The 17,865-nt window shown below is 44.4% G+C and overlaps 1 long non-coding RNA gene across 1 annotated transcript in view; it reads right to left on the bottom strand.

Annotated features, from left to right (window-relative positions):
* LOC147462887 (uncharacterized) overlaps window positions 1-15,565 on the bottom strand; it is a 51,147-nt gene extending 35,582 nt beyond the window's left edge. The window contains exons 1-2 of the long non-coding RNA XR_015184715.1: window positions 15,411-15,565; window positions 15,205-15,294 (exon numbers count right to left, since the gene is read on the bottom strand). This is a non-coding gene — a long non-coding RNA (uncharacterized LOC147462887). The remainder of the gene's footprint in view (window positions 1-15,204; window positions 15,295-15,410) is intronic.
* Between the last annotated feature and the right edge of the window lie 2,300 nt (window positions 15,566-17,865).

Raw genomic sequence — 17,865 nt, 5'->3', positions numbered from 1 at the left:
GTAGGACTTCTTCTTCTGTTACTTGTTCTTCTTAGGGTTTAGGCCCCTCGGCCGACATCTGCAAGTTGGCTTTATTCTTCAGGGCTTTGACACGTCAGCAGTTTGTGACATCTCCCCTTCTTGAAAGAGGTAATCACCCGTGATTACAGCATATCTGCAAAACAACTCAAGTTAGCTCAAAAATTTCCGAGGGACATTCAGTTTGCTCATTTTGTTAAGGAGTTAGCTTCTCCTTTCGGCTCTTTTGATCAAGGAGTTAGCTTCTCCTTCGTCCAGATCGAAACTCTTGATATTCCGGCATAGCAAAATTAGCCATCACACCCAAACCGTACTAATCTTCCACCGGTGTCTTGATGCACTAAAATTACATACCCAAGCAATCTCATCCAATTAGGAATATTCAGTGGTTGGCACATCACAATGCAACACAAATGCTCACATATGCATGTTACAAGACATAGAAACATAAATTCACCGATGAACACCCCTCCCGCATAACCTAACAAGGTCCGAGCCGGAAGATATTCAACGACTCCCTCATCGCTCCTCCCGTATAACCTAAAAAGGTCCGGGCCAAACGATATAGAGGCCTTTTACAACCAAACGCCCCCCAGACCGTAGCTTGCGTCGTTTGGAGGTGCTGAGAGTAACCACTGCTCAGACTTCCTAATACTCCTCCCGCATAACCATCCAGGTCCGGGCCGGGAGTCAAAAACAACACTTTTCAATCATCAATTCTCACTACTACACCCAGGAGTAAAATCACCAATCATTGAAACCAGTATTAAAACAAGAGTCAAACATTTCAAATCGGCACCAAGACAGGTTCAAAACATATACCGTCCATTTCAAACAAAGTTCAAACAAGTTCTCAAACCGAACTCAAACAAAATTCAAACTTTTAAAAAAAGCAATCTCGACATCAACCGAGCTCGAAAAGTCGACTGTCTTTCCATCCTGAAACCTGTACCAAAAATTAGGGTTAGATTCCTTCCATAAGGTCGTATCCGAGCGCAGCATGGTCCATCAACTCTTGGACAAGCAATGTTCCTCTGGCGGCGATGGTAGTCCCAAATCATAGCAGTCACACCGGACCTCCGAGGTTATCAACAAGAGGCACCTGCTTGGAGATGTAAAGAAATTTCAAGTTATAATCTGCTAGGGTTTCCATGGCAAGCATTTCAGGATACCCCACTCTCCCAGAAGTTGCACTTCGAAGGAAGATGTCAGAAACCATATAACTTCGGGCAAAAATTTTCTTGAAAGCTTGCCGAGTACTTGGAGTATGCTGCTTGGTAGCTATCAACATCTGCATGGCATTGCCTCTGAGAAAAACAGCAGCTCGAAACAAATCTTGAATCCTTCTCTTGTAAGTAATCTTTATGGCTTATGCCCTGTAAGACATGAGCGGCGAAGAAGGAAGCGCGCTTGATGCGCGATGAAGTAAGGGTGAGAGTGAGTAATATGTCCGAGGTCGGAGCACGAAGCTAAAATTTCCATTGAGCTTTTGAAAGTGCAATCTTGCTCTGTCTGCTCCTTGGTAGGAACGGTATACTTTCATAAAAGCACACGCCTGATGCTTTGATACCACTATCACAAGACGGGCACCACGTGCCGATAGAAAAGAACAGATTGAACAGACTTTTAGCACTTCAATAACAACTAAATTGAGAGAGAGACGACACGTGACACGGAGTGGCAGAATTCCACCCCAAAGAGTATTGGCCACAAACCTTGGTGCCCCTTTCGGTATTTCTTTATATTACATCAACACAATACAAGCCGGTACTCCAGACTCTGCACCTTCTCCAGAAAGCATGCTAAAGAATGAGCCCTAGCCTCATATTTAAAGACCCTAGGCCCCAAAAGCAGTTTTACATGAAAAGCCTTCAAACTCAAAAGCTTCTGATCCAAAAGCAATGCCAACATAAATCACAGAAATCCGTACAACAGTCAACGCAAAACGCGGAAATCCGTATAACCTGCCACGTCATCATGTCAGCGCAATTTTTGAAAATCTGCCACATCATCAGTTTGCGCAAGTCTTTTGTGTATGTGTGAGAGTCGAGCTTTATTTGAATCCTTTATGTCACTTAGGGCCCCATCGGACGAGGTCCCCATAAATTGGTAGGACTTCTTTTTCTGTTACTTGTTCTTCTTAGGGTTTAGGTCCCTCGGACGACATCTGCAAGTTGGCTTTATTCTTCAGGGCTTTGACACGTCAGCTCTCTCTCTCTCTCTCTCAAAACAGGTCTTGAGTTCAACTCTCCTCGTTGGATAGATCTTTAAGGTCTCTTGGGATAGTTTCCTACGACGTTAAAATTCTCTTCTTCGTGTGTGTGTGCGCGTGCTAATAAAAAGAGGAAAATGGGATAACCTTTCTATCACCCAAGTGTGCTAGATTGGTTATGCCATTTCCCTGTTAAATGGCACAGGTCTTGAGTTCAACTCTCCTTGTCGGATAGATCTTTTTAAGGTCTCTTGGGATAGTTTCCTACGACGTTAAAATTCTCTTCTTCTTGTGCCGCCGTTGGCAAGTTAGCGACGGCCTTGTTTCTCTCCAAATTCGGCAAAAGCCTTGAAATTTTGTTTAATTCAATTGGCATTGGATTTTGACGAAGATGCTTCCACATATATAGATAAAGAGGCAGTGTTCTCTGTGTGATGTGAGCTATGGCACAAACGCTTGCCGACTTGATATGTGAGGACGTGGAACCTGAGCGCTATCACCCGGATCATCTTAGGAGGATCAGTAGAGGCAAGACTAGGCCTATGGGAGGTGGAAGGATGCCTTACGTCTTGTAGAAGTGCGATACTTTTGAAAAAGAACTTGCCACATGGTGAAATACTCCAAGCGCTGCTTCCAACACAAGCCCTTCCGATCTCTTGGCACAGGTGCATGCTTCTAAAGTCTACTCGCGCAAAGCCCGTTGTGGTTGCAATGTGGTCATCAACAAAGAGGATGAGGTACATGCAGCGCTGATGGTATGTGTCTTTGACCCTGTCAGTGAAGCCCTTGATAAAGTTCTAGGGTTGAAATTGGTTCTAAATGCCACACAATCCATTGCTTGCGTGAAATCCAATGTAGATTGGGCCTGCTTCTCCATTGATACCAATTGCCTTGATATATGTGTCAAATGTGAATTGCCCATTGAAGTCAAACCACCCTAGCAGCTCAATTTGAAACCAGGGGAGCATGTTGTCGATCTTCTTTCTTCTGCTCTAGCTAAGCATGACAAGGTGAGGCTTGGTGTCGCTCAAGCATACCTCTACAAAAATATTGGAGGAGTCTCAATATGGTGTGTTGTGTTCCAAGGAGCAGTATATGTTTCTGAAGAGGATTGGGAATCCCCAAGATAAGGTCCTCATGATTTCAAGGGTTTTCTCACATGACGATCCTTTAGGTGCTCGGAGATGCATGCTCTTTATGTGTTACCTTGCACAGAATGCGCTGTCGATTCCCAAATCTATTGTGGATCAGGCCGGCGAGACCCCACTGGCTAGGAAACTTGTCACTCCGCCTAGCCAGCCAAATATGCTTTCTTTTCAGAAACTTGTAACATCATCATGCTGGATTCACAAGCGAGATAATAGGCATTCACTTGTGAATTGATTTATGGGGTTGGCAGAATTTAACATCATCTCCTTGTACTTGGATCGAGATTTGTCGAGCGCTGCAATTGTCATTGTTAGAGAAGCTGTTGTATGGGATGAGGCTGCTGCCATAAAACTGTTCGATTTTGCTGAAACCCAAGACAAATTGGAGGATTTTTACAAGGAAGTCGTTGCCTACCATGTTCTGGAGAAGGTAAAGGAGTAGCTGTGCCGCAATTACTTTGTTATGGCTCATTGTGGGGTGGCTCATTACTTTGTTATGGCTCATTGTGGGGTGGTTGGAAGGTGATGCACTTACCAAATGCAATCCGCAATATAGTATGGCTCTGGCAATGACAACGCTACGCTTAATTCGTGAATTTGAGTCTTGCATGGGAACCTGTCTTTGTCCAACATGGTACAATCGAGAATTGGGGGAAGTGTGATGTTTTTAGATTTCAATCAAAGTATCATGGGAGTCGAGGAGCCTAGGAGGACATCTTGGAGGAGGAAATGAAGGATTGCATGGAAATATTCGAACCGCAGACATAGTAAAACTTTCAGGCAATTTTCCAAGCCGCCTTTCATATGCTTTGTGTAAAGTGATCGACTTACATAATTTACCATATATAACATAACTTAAGGGTATAAACATGAAAACTGATAGACAATTTTGAGATTCTAGCATGTCAAATGACAAGAGGTTTTTTTTAAGCACCTCTTTTGACAGGCAAATTAGCCCTTGATAGAAGAAACAGGTGTCAATTTTAGGCCTCGACGTCGGTCCATAGTGGGTGGAATCCATATTACCAAATTAATTGTAAGAATTTTGTAACTTTTTCGGTGGAATGAAGTTAGATGTCTGTGCTCATTTTTTAGACTATTTAATACCAGGTTTGCACAATACTTCTTATGTTTGCATTACAGGCATTGAAGATTAGGCCAAAGTCTTTCCTTTGCTGTCCCGCTTTTCCTTTCTTTTTGACCTCTAGTGTTTGTACTGCCTCACCAAAACTTGATCCAAGTGCAAGGAGATGATGTCAAATTCTGCCAACCCCATAAACCAGTCCACAAGTGAATGCCCGTCATCTCGCTTGCAAATTCAGCATGATGATGTTACAAGTTTCTAAAAAGAAAGCATATTTGGTTGGCTAGGAGGAGTGACAAGTTTCCTAGCCAGTGGGGTCTCGCCGGCCTGATCCACAACAGATTTCGGAATCAGCAACGCATTCTGTGCAAGGTAACACATAAAGAGCATGCATCTCCGAGCACCTAAAGGATCATCATGTGAGAAAACCCTTGAAATCATGAGGACCTTATCTTGGGGATTCCCAATCCTCTTCTGAAACATATATTGCTCCTTGGAACACAACACACCATTCTGAGACTCCTCCAATATCATGTAGAGGTATGCTTGAGCTATACCAAGCCTCACCTTGTCATACTCAGCTAGAGCGGAAGAAAGAAAATCGACAACATGCTCCCTTGGTTTCAAATTGAGTTGCCAGGGTGGTTTGACTTCAATGGGCAATTCATATTTGACACATATATCAAGGCGATTGGTATCAATGGAGAAGCACGCCCAATCTACATTGGATTTCATGCAAGCAATGGATTCTGTGGCATTTACGACCAGTTTCAACCCTAGACCTCTATCAAGGGCTTCATTGACAGGGTCAAAGACACATACCATCAGCGCTGCACGTACCTCATCCTCTTTGCTGATGATTACATTGCGATCACAACGGGCTTTGCGCGAGTAGACTTCAGAAGCATGCACCTGTGCCAAGAGACCGGAAGGGCTTGTGTTGGAAGCAGTGCTTGGAGTATTCCACCATGTGGCAAGTTCTTTTTCAAAAGTATCGCACTTCTACAAGACGTAAAGCGTCCTTCCACCTCTCATGGACCTAGTCTTGCCTCTACTGGTCCTCCTGAGATGATCTGGGCGGTAGCGGTCAAGTTCCACGCCCTCGCACATCAGGTCGGCAAGCTTTTGTGCCATAGCTCGCATCACACAGAGAACGCGGCCTCTCTATCTATATATATAAAAGCTTCTCCGTCAAAAGCCAATGCCAATTGAATTAAACAAAATTTCAAGGCTTTTTCCGAATTTGGAGAGAAACAAGACCGTCACTAACTTGCCAACGGCAGCACAAGAAGAAGAGAATCTTAACTATCCCAAGAGACCTTAAAAAGATCTATCCGACAAGGAGAGTTGAACTCAAGACCCGTTATTTAACAAGGAAATGACATAACCAATCTACGACACTTGGGTGATAGAAAGATTATCCCATTTTCCTCTTTTTATTGGCGCGTGCACACACACATACCCGAGAAGAAGAGAATTTAAAAGTCGTAGGAAACTATCCCAAGAGACCTTAAAGATCTATCCGGCGCGGAGAGTTGAACTCAAGACCTGTTATGAGAGAGAGAGAGAGAGAGAGAGAGAGAGAGAAAGAAAGAAAGCTTTATTTACGTCTTCTAAAGGCCGAAGTCTGCCTATGAGACAAATCAATGTACATCTAGTGGTAGTCCGGGTGTCCGGAAAAGAAAATACTGAAAATGCTGAAATGAAAGCTAATCTAGAACCGGGATGTGCAGTGTGGTGGTATGATGGTAATGTGTGGTGGTATGGGTATATATGGCTCTGGCACCGCAGATACTGACCATATGAATATATGGCTGTGAGAGAGAGAGAGAGAGAGAGAGAGAGAGAGAGAGAATTGATTACACACACTTGAGAGAGTTGGAGCAACAGAAAGAGAGAGAGAGAGAGAGAGAGAGAGAGAGAGAGAGAGAGAGGTGTAGCAGCATACCTTGCACTCCTTGCTCTCGTCTCTGTTAAAGTCTCTCTGCACTGCTACTATTGGCTTTTTCTAAGCGAGCGCTATTGTAATTTTTACAAGCATTGCTCGGAAGAAACGTTGAAAAATTGTGTAACATTTCATAGGCTTCACGTCTATATCACTTCCTACAAGGAGGCAATGCCAATAAACCTAGATTTTGACACTATTTTCATACAAGAATATGTTCTCTTTAATTTAAACTGCCAGTTGAGTGATAAGCTGTTGCAAAATAAGGCCGCCAAAATATTTTTTAACCACTCTAAGATCCAGGCATAAGCTGATAAGCTTGGGGTTGTGCCAAGGATTCACCATCCTCCTCATACTCTGGACCCTGCCGGCAGCGTACATACTACAAGCACGCTGAAAATCGCTGGACAGCAGTGTTTTCATCACCTCGTAGTTGTGTTATTGGGTGGACAGCAGCCGCATGGTTTGAGTTTTTCACAGAGGATGAAGTTACCTCCTACCAAGACACCATCTGGTGGTGGTCCATGCGGTCTCTGAGTGACTACTGCAGTACATGGTATCTTCGACATCAGCTTGATCATCTACGAGCATACGATCCTTGGGAGATTCATTCATTCCAACCATCATTTGGCGGTTGCGCACTCGAGAGGGAGTGGTGACTTGTGGTTTGCTATGGACACACCTATGCACTCATCAGAGAAGTTCACATGAGATATGGCCATGCTCATTGCATATGGGATTCCGACATTCCTAGAGAAGACACCACCATCTTGGGTGGACAGACACTTACCACTTGACCTCAACACGTCAGATCGCTTGCTTTCACAGGAGCATCTACATGGACTTAGGGAGAGGATCTTGGATCTCTTCTTGGACAGGTTCATTGCTTGGATCTACAAACTGGGTGGGACTTCAGTTCTTTAGACTCTCTTGGAGATTTTACCTACAAGATGCAGGAGATCAAGCATCATTACGCGACTACAACCAAAGTCAACCCGGAGCTTGGTTTGGATGGTAGTGTAGTTGCTCTTCTACACTCCTAATCTTTTGGATTGCTACCTTCAAAGTTGCTTCCACTTACCCTCCGTAACCTTACAGCAGACTTATCCCGCGACCTGGTAGCTCCTTTACATTGAGAGCCACACCGAGTTGCGGTTTGATGGCGTTGTTGGCGTAGATTCTGTTTTGATTGACACCGTAGGATTGGAGGCATTCAGGCAAGATGGTGCAGACAGATTGGTATGGCCTTTCCTCTTCTCAGAGGATCTTCAGAGCGCAGACTATTCAGTCTAGCTTGAACAGTTTGGCTTCCCTACTGTCCAAACAGCTTGGTCTAACCACACCTCTTCCCTAAAGTAGCCAATTCTGAGTGAGGAACAAGATCCTCACCTTCAAGCTTGTATGAACTATTGAGTGTCCAAAATTATGGACTGCTACGCCTCAACTGAAGTGGTCGCATTGTTGACTGCAGCTCCTGCGTGGAGCTACGCCTATTCTTGCATGGAGTATTAAACTGGGGTTTAATATGAGCTCTTGACGGTGAAATGAGAGAGAGAGAGAGAGAGAGAGAGAGAGTGTATGTGTCGAAGCATACATATATGTATGTGTGCGTGCCTACCTTGCTAGCCCAAGAGCTTTCGCCATGGTCGACCAAAGAAACACACATGCATGCGCGCATGCCCAAGGCTCATGTGTCAAGTTATTTCACAAGCGCAATTACTCTGCAATAACAATGGATGATTACCGAGGTATTTACTTGCATCATTTTTCGCAATGTCATGTCATTGTCCTCGAACACTGGAGAGGCCCGATACACTGTTTTGGATGCCTTGGTTGTCACACATGACAAGGACACACTTTCTATTTCACAAGATAGGCCAATTGGTAGTGCGTGCATAATGTTGCGGGATGGACGAAGTTCCAAACAAGTCTCTTCCTTTAACATGGCTTTGATAGGTGGACCAGCTCAATGTCATAAACATCCAGGCACGTGTGCATTAGCCTTAGGTCCCTATCACATGCATTGGAATGGACTTTGCAACAGCTAGTATGGACCGACAATTTCTTGCACCTTCAATTAACACACTCACATACGGCAAAGAATAGGTCTCCCATGTGTTGACATGTCTTTCCAGCTCAAGTCTGTATAAGGGGTGAGGTCATTTGAGGAGTCCGCGTCTGCCCAACAATGCCCATTCCCTCGGCATCCAATTGCATTTGAACTTCCTTGGCAAGCGTGCAGCAAATGTAGCTACCTCCACCTCGAGACAAAGACCCCAGAGTTAGACAGACAAAGTGTGCTTGGCTATAGCCTTTCACGAGACAAATTAGAAGAGAACAAATAGTTCCCTCTAATTGCACAACAAGGTCTTGAAACCCCGACCGCTCGCTCCCAATGCGAAGGCTCAATCATTACGCCATTACGATTTGCTTGTTAGCATGCACCCATAGAAAGAATTGTGGACTCGAATCACTTTGAATTCACACTCAATTCACGCATGCAATGGGTGGGTGATATCACAATGAGGAGAAGTTTACTTGGGTTCACATGTGGTTCACTTGGGGACAACATTGAGTTCGCTTTATGTTGGCTGCTCACTTTGCGTTCATTTGGGGATTAACCGGACAGTTAGCATTCAATTTCAATGTCTTCCAAAAAGGGGGACCATTGATCCCATCCGACAACCCCGTGTCAAATAGTCTTGCGACAACCCTACATGTTGTCAAGGTCTGCCACCTCATAATTGCCCTTCATATGCATTCGACAAGGGCCTTATTACAAGCCTTTCAACTTGCAAATTGTATGTACTTCATTTTTGTGCTTTAGAAAAACCTATTTCCATGGTCTTGATTTTTATGGCAAAGCTCATGAAGCAACTTGAATTTATGCCAAAATCTAAGGTATTTGCAAAGATTTCTTCCTATATATCTTCTTATTCCTTCCTCTATATAAAGGCTCAGGGAGCGTTGGCCATTTGGTGCAAGTTCAAAAATCATCCTTTTTCTCTTTGTTGGCCTCCAATCGCCCGCGCGCTCTCGCTACACACACAAGCGCATGTGCACCTCTTTCTTTCTCTCGTGTGGCATTTCATAGCGGATCTATCAAACATGCAAGATTTGAAAAATCTCTCAATATCTCTCTCTCTCTCTCTCTCTCTCTCTCTCTCTCTCTCTCTCTCTCTCGAAGATGGAGAAATTCAGCCATCAATGATCGATGAGCTGAATAGTATACGAGCACAAGTCAAAGAAATAGAGGAGGAAGGAGAAAAGAAGACCTCATGGGTGGAGGTTCTCTCCAAAACGCAAAAGAAGATGGATGAGGCTGAAAAATGGATTGAAGTTGTCAAGAAGGGAAAGGGCAAGGAAATCCCGACTACACCTAACATCATCAACAAGACACTTGAAGAGGAACAACGAAGAAGGGTACGCGCTCTACACATGAGAGTGACCGGCCTAAAAGATTCAGATAAGGTGGACCAAGAGGTGAAGAGCCTCATGTCCATGATGGGGGTGGAGAAGCCCTCGCACACACAAGCTTGGAGAGTGGGCAAGAAGAGTGAAGGTAATGGGGAGAGTTCAAAAGGACGGGCTCTCATTTTGCGCTTTCCCTCCATGGAAGAAAAGAAAGACTTTTTAAAGAAGAGGCCAACCCTCAAGAAAACAGGTATCTTTTTAGGAGATGATCTTACGCTCTCACAGCTTGCACATATGAGAGAGGTCATGCCAGAGATTATAGCAGCAAGGGAGAAGGGAAAGTTAGCTTTTTATAGAAATGGACGAGTAGTGATTACAGAGCACCGCTCTACATGACGGTGCGAGACCTATGGGACCACTCTCAAGATGGCGGTTTGGAACTGTAATGGTTCGTATAGACTTGATGTAGGGGCCTTTGAGGATAGCTTCAGAGACAAAGACATTGTTTTCTACTCATAGACTCATCAGGCTCCAGGACAGTTGATACCGCACATATCAGGATACAGATGGGAGACAGCTTGCCGGACAAGCACCAGATCTGCGCATGGGACTAGAGGATCAGGAGGTGTAGCAGTTCTTTTCAGAGAGGAGCTCCAACCACTACTGCACATAGTTCGGAGAGATGATCAGGCCACATACTTGTGGGTGAGGCTGAGGGCAGAGACTGGACGTTTCTTGTACATCGCCATATGCTATTTTCCTCCCAACACTTCAGTATATGCTTCACCCAGAGGACAGTCTCCTTACTCTGTACTTGATGATGATATCTGGGAGTTCTCCAGAGATGGAGACATCATACTCCTGGGGGATTTCAATGCCCGTACAGGCAGCTCACAAACGGTCTTCTATGACACCTCAGAGGAGATGCTTAGAGAGCTAGAGCCAGAGGAGATGGGACTTGAGAGATGCTCACACGATAGAGAGCATACAGAGTATGGGAGATACCTGAGGGAGATGACGACTACTCACAGTTTAGCCATACTGAATGGCTTACCGACTTTCCCATTGTCTACAGGTTTTACTTGTTTTCCACACAAGCATGGGTCCAGCACTGTAGACAATGTTCTGACACATCCGAGCTTTATCTCACATTCAGGATTTCACAGTGGGGCCCAGGCTTGTAGGGATAGCAGTAGATCATGCACTTTTGACATTATCAGTCTCCTTTCAGTACAGTACATCTCAGGCCTCACGGGGTGGTAGACATCCACGCTATACTTTTACACCAGAGACTGACTCAGTCTATGCAGAGGAGATACGTAGGCTTTTATGCACATCAGAGCGAGTATACACAATGGAGGAGATCACATCTATGCTGACAGTGACATTACATGGGGCAGCGACAGAGACATACCCACACACTAAGTCTGGTCAGAGACGTCGTTTTGGGCACATGCCTCAGAATAGCTGGCATGATGAGTGTCGACAGAGTAGAGCTCAGATACAGCGCGAGCTTACATTGGGAGTGATCACCTTGAGACAGTCTTGTATTGCTACACGACGACTAGTGCGACCGAAGAAGCGAGCCTTCTTGGTCCAGATGGAGCAAGATTTATATCAGCTCTTCCTTAGTAGAGATTCAGGAGAGGCTTGGCGTCTATTCCATGAGTAGTCTCCCCCACCAGTGATTACTTCTACAGAGATATAGGGGCATTATGCAGCATCTTTATACACTGTACCTGGACAACCACCACTACCAGATCCACCACAGCCATGTCCGACTACGAGCACCTTCTTTACCACTGAGATGGTAAAGGAGGCCATTGACAGGATGAAGACCAGACGGGCACAGGATCATGAGAGTTTGGTAGCAGAGCACATTATACATGCTGGGGATTTGTTGGCAGAGATGCTTGCACGGTTATTCAACTGTCATGTGTGAGGGCTTTCCTGAGTCTTGGAGATTATCTACTATTGTACCTATCTTTAAGACAGGAGACCCCACAGTGCCAGGGAATTACCGTACTATCATGGTAGGACACACATTCGCACGTTTATATGCATCCATCCTTCAGCATAGGCTGAGCAGTTGGGCAGAGATTATGGGCATACGGGCACCTAGGCAGGCTGGTTTCAGGAGGGGTTTCTCCACACTAGATCATGTCTTTACACTCAGAGCTATCATTGAGGAGGGTCGAGCACATGGTAGACGGATATACTGCAGCTTTGTGGATTTCCGCAAAGCTTTTGACACAGTACCGAGGGCCAGATTGATGCGCCGACTTATAGAATTGGGGGTACCCACAGAGCTGATATGGGGGATTATGGCATTGTACAGTTCAGTGATGGGCCATGTACGCACATCAGAGGGGATATCTGACATAGTTCACTCCACTATCGGAGTGAAACAGGGATGCCCACTGTCCTCTACTTTATTTGGTATGTATGTTGATGAGGTCTCTGATTATATTGACAGAGGAGGAGATAGAAGTGCTCAGCTTGCTGGGACATGGATCCCTCTTTTATTATATGCTGACGATATCGTGTTGATATCAGACTCACCAGAGGGTATGCAGAGACATTTGGACGCATTGCATAGTTTTGCAGAGAATAGTGGATTGTCTGTCAACCTTGGTAAAACCAAGGTCATGGTATTTAATACCACGCCACAATGGGTTAGGAGATCAGCACCTACTTTCACATATGGGCAGGACAATATGGAGTACACTGATGCATACACATATCTTGGGGTGGTCTTTAGTGGACCGAGGTTCGCACTAAAAGTGGCAGCAGACACTAGATTGACTCGTGCCTATGCAGCCCTAGGCGGTTTAGAGAGGATTTGTTCGCAGGTTCAGTTCCAGGAACCTCGAACAAAGCTATGGCTTTTCGACACTTTGGTCGCTTCAGTTATGCACTACGGGGTTCAGGTTTGGGGGCCGTCTGTTGACAGTGTTGGATGGAGTAATATGGAGAGACCCTTGATATCTATGATTTCTAGGCTGATTAGAGCCAAGGCCTCAGTCCCACATGACATCATACGAGCGGAGCTGGCTGCCCCACCTATGGAGGTTGAGGCTCTCACCAGATCAGTATCATTTGTACACAGCTTATGGGACACCACCAGGGACAGGTGTGCCAGGCTTACTCTTGAGTCATCTAGACAGTTGGCATTACAGGGAGATACATCATGTTGGTATGCACAGATGAGCTCATGGTTTCAAAGGCACGGTTTCAGCATGGACAGGCTGCCCCCTTTCCAGTATTCTCTTGATGCACCATCTTTGGCTCTTACACGGATGGAGACTACTAGACTCATTCGGCAGGATCTTATCCAGCTTGATAGCAAGAGGACATGGATAGAGCCAGCACGGGAGTTGGGTACGAAGAGGGTTTTCTATAGAGAGCATCTTCTCCAACTCACAACAAACGGATTTGTCACACGACCCAGTTACATGGACACACATCTATCTCATGGGTTACAATGTGCTATAGGCCAGATTCGCACATCTTCACACCAGCTTGGGATTGAGACAGGTAGATTCAGAGGCATATCAGCAGACAGTAGGATATGTCAGTTATGCCATGCAGAGCCAGAGATAGAGTTTCACTACATATGTCACTGCACAGTCTACTATGAGATACGGGGACGCTTTCATTGTTTATTCAGAGATGGTTTTGACTCGCTAGATAGAGTCATGAGATATCAGGATCAAAGATGTCTCGGATTATTCCTACTTGAGATACAGAGACAGAGACGCTCTATTGAGTGGGCAAAGACAGAGACAGTCCCAGAGACGCATCTCAGATTTCGTCAGTCTGAGTACCACAGAGGCAAAGGGGACACCACCATCACAGAGCTCGCATACACACACCAACGGTACTCTCATTGATCGAGCTATAGAGTTAGGAAGATCGAGACGACCGCGACACGACCGCGACTGATGAGGAGGGGAGCCACGCAACACCGACAGAGATTGCGGTAGAGGATCCACAGGATTCTAGCACGACACCCAGAGTGTCAATCAAGATAGGCTTCATGCTACTGTTATATTGTATCATGGTGACATTTATCCCCACTTTGTACCTTTATGGCATGATACCATTGATCAGCCTACCAGCCACCCATAGGAGTCGGTAGCACTCCTATCAGTTTCCTTGTTTGTAGTTTTCTTTGTTTGTACCCAGACTTGGTACTAGACTCATCATTGTAATCAGTTGGTCTCATAGGTCATTTTGGCCTTTTGTAGACGTTAATATATCATTTCATTTCATCTCTCTCTCTCTCTCTCTCTCTCTCTCTCTCTCTCTCTCTCTCTCTCACAGCCATGACCTACGTCTATATACTTTCCTCTCTCAACCACACTGCGGGCTCTCTAAAGCGATTCACATCACACAATCCTTGAACATCCAAAATTAGTTATCATTCACACATATAGTACATCACATGTATCTTTGGTCCCATAGGTCCTATTTAACATCCAAGGACGATAATAAAATCTCTCTCTCTCTCTCTCTCTCTCTCTCACACACACACACACACACACACACACACACACACACACACACACACACCATACATCCGTCCAAACTTGTCCTTCAAATCGAGCTATTTATACAAGCAAGTCAAACATATAAATTTCTTGTGAACACAATAGATTAGTCACTCATACATAGTAGGCTCTCTTTTCAGCTTGCAAGCATCACTAATGCAATTGTTATGATTGGTTGGAACCTCAAAGCCAAGGTACTTGACGCTCTCTACCGATTCAAGTCTCTTTCATGTACACAATGCATAATTTCTCCTTTTTGAGAGTTTTTATAAGCATGACCTTTTTTTGGAGCCATTCACGATTGACCCACTATGCAAGCAAAAGTTTTCCAAGACAATCATCACAAGAAGATTTAGAAATTTTCTCATGTAGGAAGACGGAGAATTTTCTCATGTAGGAAAACGGAGTCTTTCTCATTGTTTTTCATACAATACATAACATCATGAGCTTCTGCTCGAGAGGCACCGCATACCTAGCTAGGTACGATTGGGGGAGCCGGCGGTCCCCTACCCCCAATCGTACCTAGCTAGGTATGGGGCGCCTCCCTCACAAAAGCTCATGATGTTGAGGTAAGTCACAATGTCGAAAATATTGTGAGAATTTGTCCAAAACTTCTTGTGCATAAGCTTTTGTGCGTATGAGCCCACTGGGTTTTCCTTTTTCAAGCTCTAAGAGAAAGATTGATTTATGAGGGCAACCATTATGTAAAGTAAAGAGAACGTGAAGAAAAGCCTCATTGGGAAAAAAACATATCCCAGAGATAATGACCGTCTTATAAAGACATTTGACTGCTATAGTAGCCAATTCTGAGTGAGGAACGAGGTCCTCACCTTCATTGCTTGTATGAGCGTCCAAAATAATGTTGGATTGTTGACTGCGGCCACCTGCATAAAGTAGTTGGGATTGTTGCCTGCGGCTACCTGCATGGAGTATTAAACTGGGGTTTAACATGAGCTCTTGACGGCGAAATGAATGAGAGAGAGAGAGTGTGTGTGTGTGTGTGGGTGCAAACATATATGCATGTGTGCGTGCCTACCTTGCTAGCTCAAGAGCTTTCGCCATGAACGACCAGAGAAACGCTTGCATGCATGCGCGCACGCCGGAGACTCGTGTGTCGAGTACTTTGCAATAACTCTGACTGATTATCAAGGAAATTACTTGCATCGTTTTGGCAATGTCGTGTCATTGTTGTCCTCTATCACAGCCACGACACTATCTAACACGTGGGTCTTAATGACCCGGGGACAGTAAGTTCGACGGTTACTCGAGACCTCACGTCTGGCAACCCGACGCGCTAACCGCCGGATTGTTTGTTCCCAAAGCCAAGCCACTCCCTTATAAAGTGAACTCGAACATGGAAAAACGTAAACACGAACAAAAAGGTAAACAAGGGCAAATCGGACTGTGTCCAAGCTTAACAAGAAACGTGCTTCACTTCAGCTTCGTCAATCCCACCGCTTACATTTCATTCAATACCCGTGTCAAATAATGTTGAGGGGAGTCCAAACATTGGAGAGGCCCCAATAGGCTCCTTGGTTGTCACACATGATGGGACCCGCTTTCTATTTTACATTTTGACGTTTTGCAATGAGGATAGATCAGCTGCTAGTGCATGCATAATGTTGTGGGGTGGACAGAGTTCCAAGCAGGTCTCTTCCTTTAACGACATGGCATCCGTAGGTGGACGAGGAGTAGCCCCCGTCTTCCTTTTGCCTCAGCAGATGAGTCTCACATCGAATCAACTTTCACCAACTCAATGTCACAAAGATCCGCAAGCCTTAGGCCCCTATCACATGCATTCGAACGGACCTCGTATGTGCTGACATGTCTTCCCAGCTCAAGTAAGTTGAAGGGATGAGGTCGTGAGGGATCGACACCCAACAATGTCCGTTCCCCTCAACATCCAATTAGATTCGAGCTTCCTTGGCAAGAGTGCAATAGATGTAGGTCAGCTACCTCCGCCTCGTGTGACAAAGATTTTGAAGCCGTTCACAATCGCCCCCCTATGCAAGCAAAAGTTTTCCAGAGTAATCATAAGCTTTTGTGCATCTTTTAAAGTACGAGCCCAAAGCACTACATCATCTACATATAACAAAAGCATGAGCACCATGTTCTCAACCATTACCCCTTTAATGCCTAAACTCAAGGACCATGTATTCCAATTCATCAAATGAGTAGCCCAAAGAGAGCCAGCGAAAGTGGGTATCCAATAGTGCTTGCAAAAAATTCTAGAATTCCCTCTCCCATCCACACTTGACATGTCTCCTTCTTGTAAATATAAAAAGCATAAGCATATAATCACTTGGCACTTGGGGTTCCTCCATATATCCCCAAAGATTCTCCCATTAGCATCACAATATAGGTGTTTTATCCTACTACTCGTCAGAAATGCATTGCTTAGACATATACTCCCCTCTCAATCATGCCCATAATACATCCACATACATTTTTAGCCATAAGCAAAATTACTTGAAGCACATACACACTTTGGACTTTGCCTTAAGTAGATATATCCATGCATGCATGTAGCAATGATGAATAAAAATCACAAAGTACAAATAGTTCCCAAAGATAGAGTATGCATCGGACCACAAACATCACTATGGATAAGCTACAATTTGCGAGTAGCCCACACAAAACCATCCATAGAAAATTTAGAATGCTCCATTCTACCCAAAATACATCCTCCACAAACATGTTTCAATGGTGCCTTGAGAGGTGGCAACAAAGCAACCATATAAGATGCTTGCACATGTAGCAAACTGGAAAAATTCAAACGACCAAAATGAGCATGGCAAAGTTTTTTATATGAAACAATCTTCGAATCAGACATTGTGTATGTTGAGTCTTCCACACATTTCTTGTAAGCATTGTTCTTATACACCCCACATAACAAATTGACAGATGCCATAATAGTATTACCAAAAATAAGATCATGCATAGTACATATGTCATCCACAAATGTGACCACAAGACCAAGTTTTGCAAGTGTAGATACATTTATAAAAAAAAGGTTCTTCTTGATCCCAGGTACATACAAAACATTGAGCACTGCGAAAGAACTGCTACTTAATGAGCTAAGGTGCATTATTGGCACACATGGCAATATCCCCATTAGGGACTAAACAAATCACAATGAGACATAATGTGTATAGTTGCTCCACTCTCAAAGTACCACATATGATCCACAGAGTCTGCAATACATGCAGAATGAATTGATGGGTCATATTGACTTTGTGTACTAAAAGCCCATTTTGCATCACTTTCCAAATTTGGATTGGAAGAAGTGGCTGCTATGGTTGCATTTGCCCCTTTTATTTCAAGTCTCTTTAGCCTTGATGAAGTGTAGGACATTGCTTGATGAGATGATTATTATCCTCATCATTTTTCCTACACTTATGAAATTTCTACTTCTTCTTGTTGTATCACCAAACTTCTTAGACTTATTATTATTTGAAGAAGTAGCAACTACGAGGGCAAGCCTGCTACCT

This window comes from Adiantum capillus-veneris, chromosome 2, assembly GCF_014529385.1.
Source record: "Adiantum capillus-veneris isolate H3 chromosome 2, ASM1452938v2, whole genome shotgun sequence".
NCBI classification, from domain to species: Eukaryota; Viridiplantae; Streptophyta; class Polypodiopsida; order Polypodiales; family Pteridaceae; genus Adiantum; species Adiantum capillus-veneris.
The sequence above is the reverse complement of the archived record's forward strand: the minus strand, read 5'-3'. Positions and strand labels throughout refer to the sequence as shown.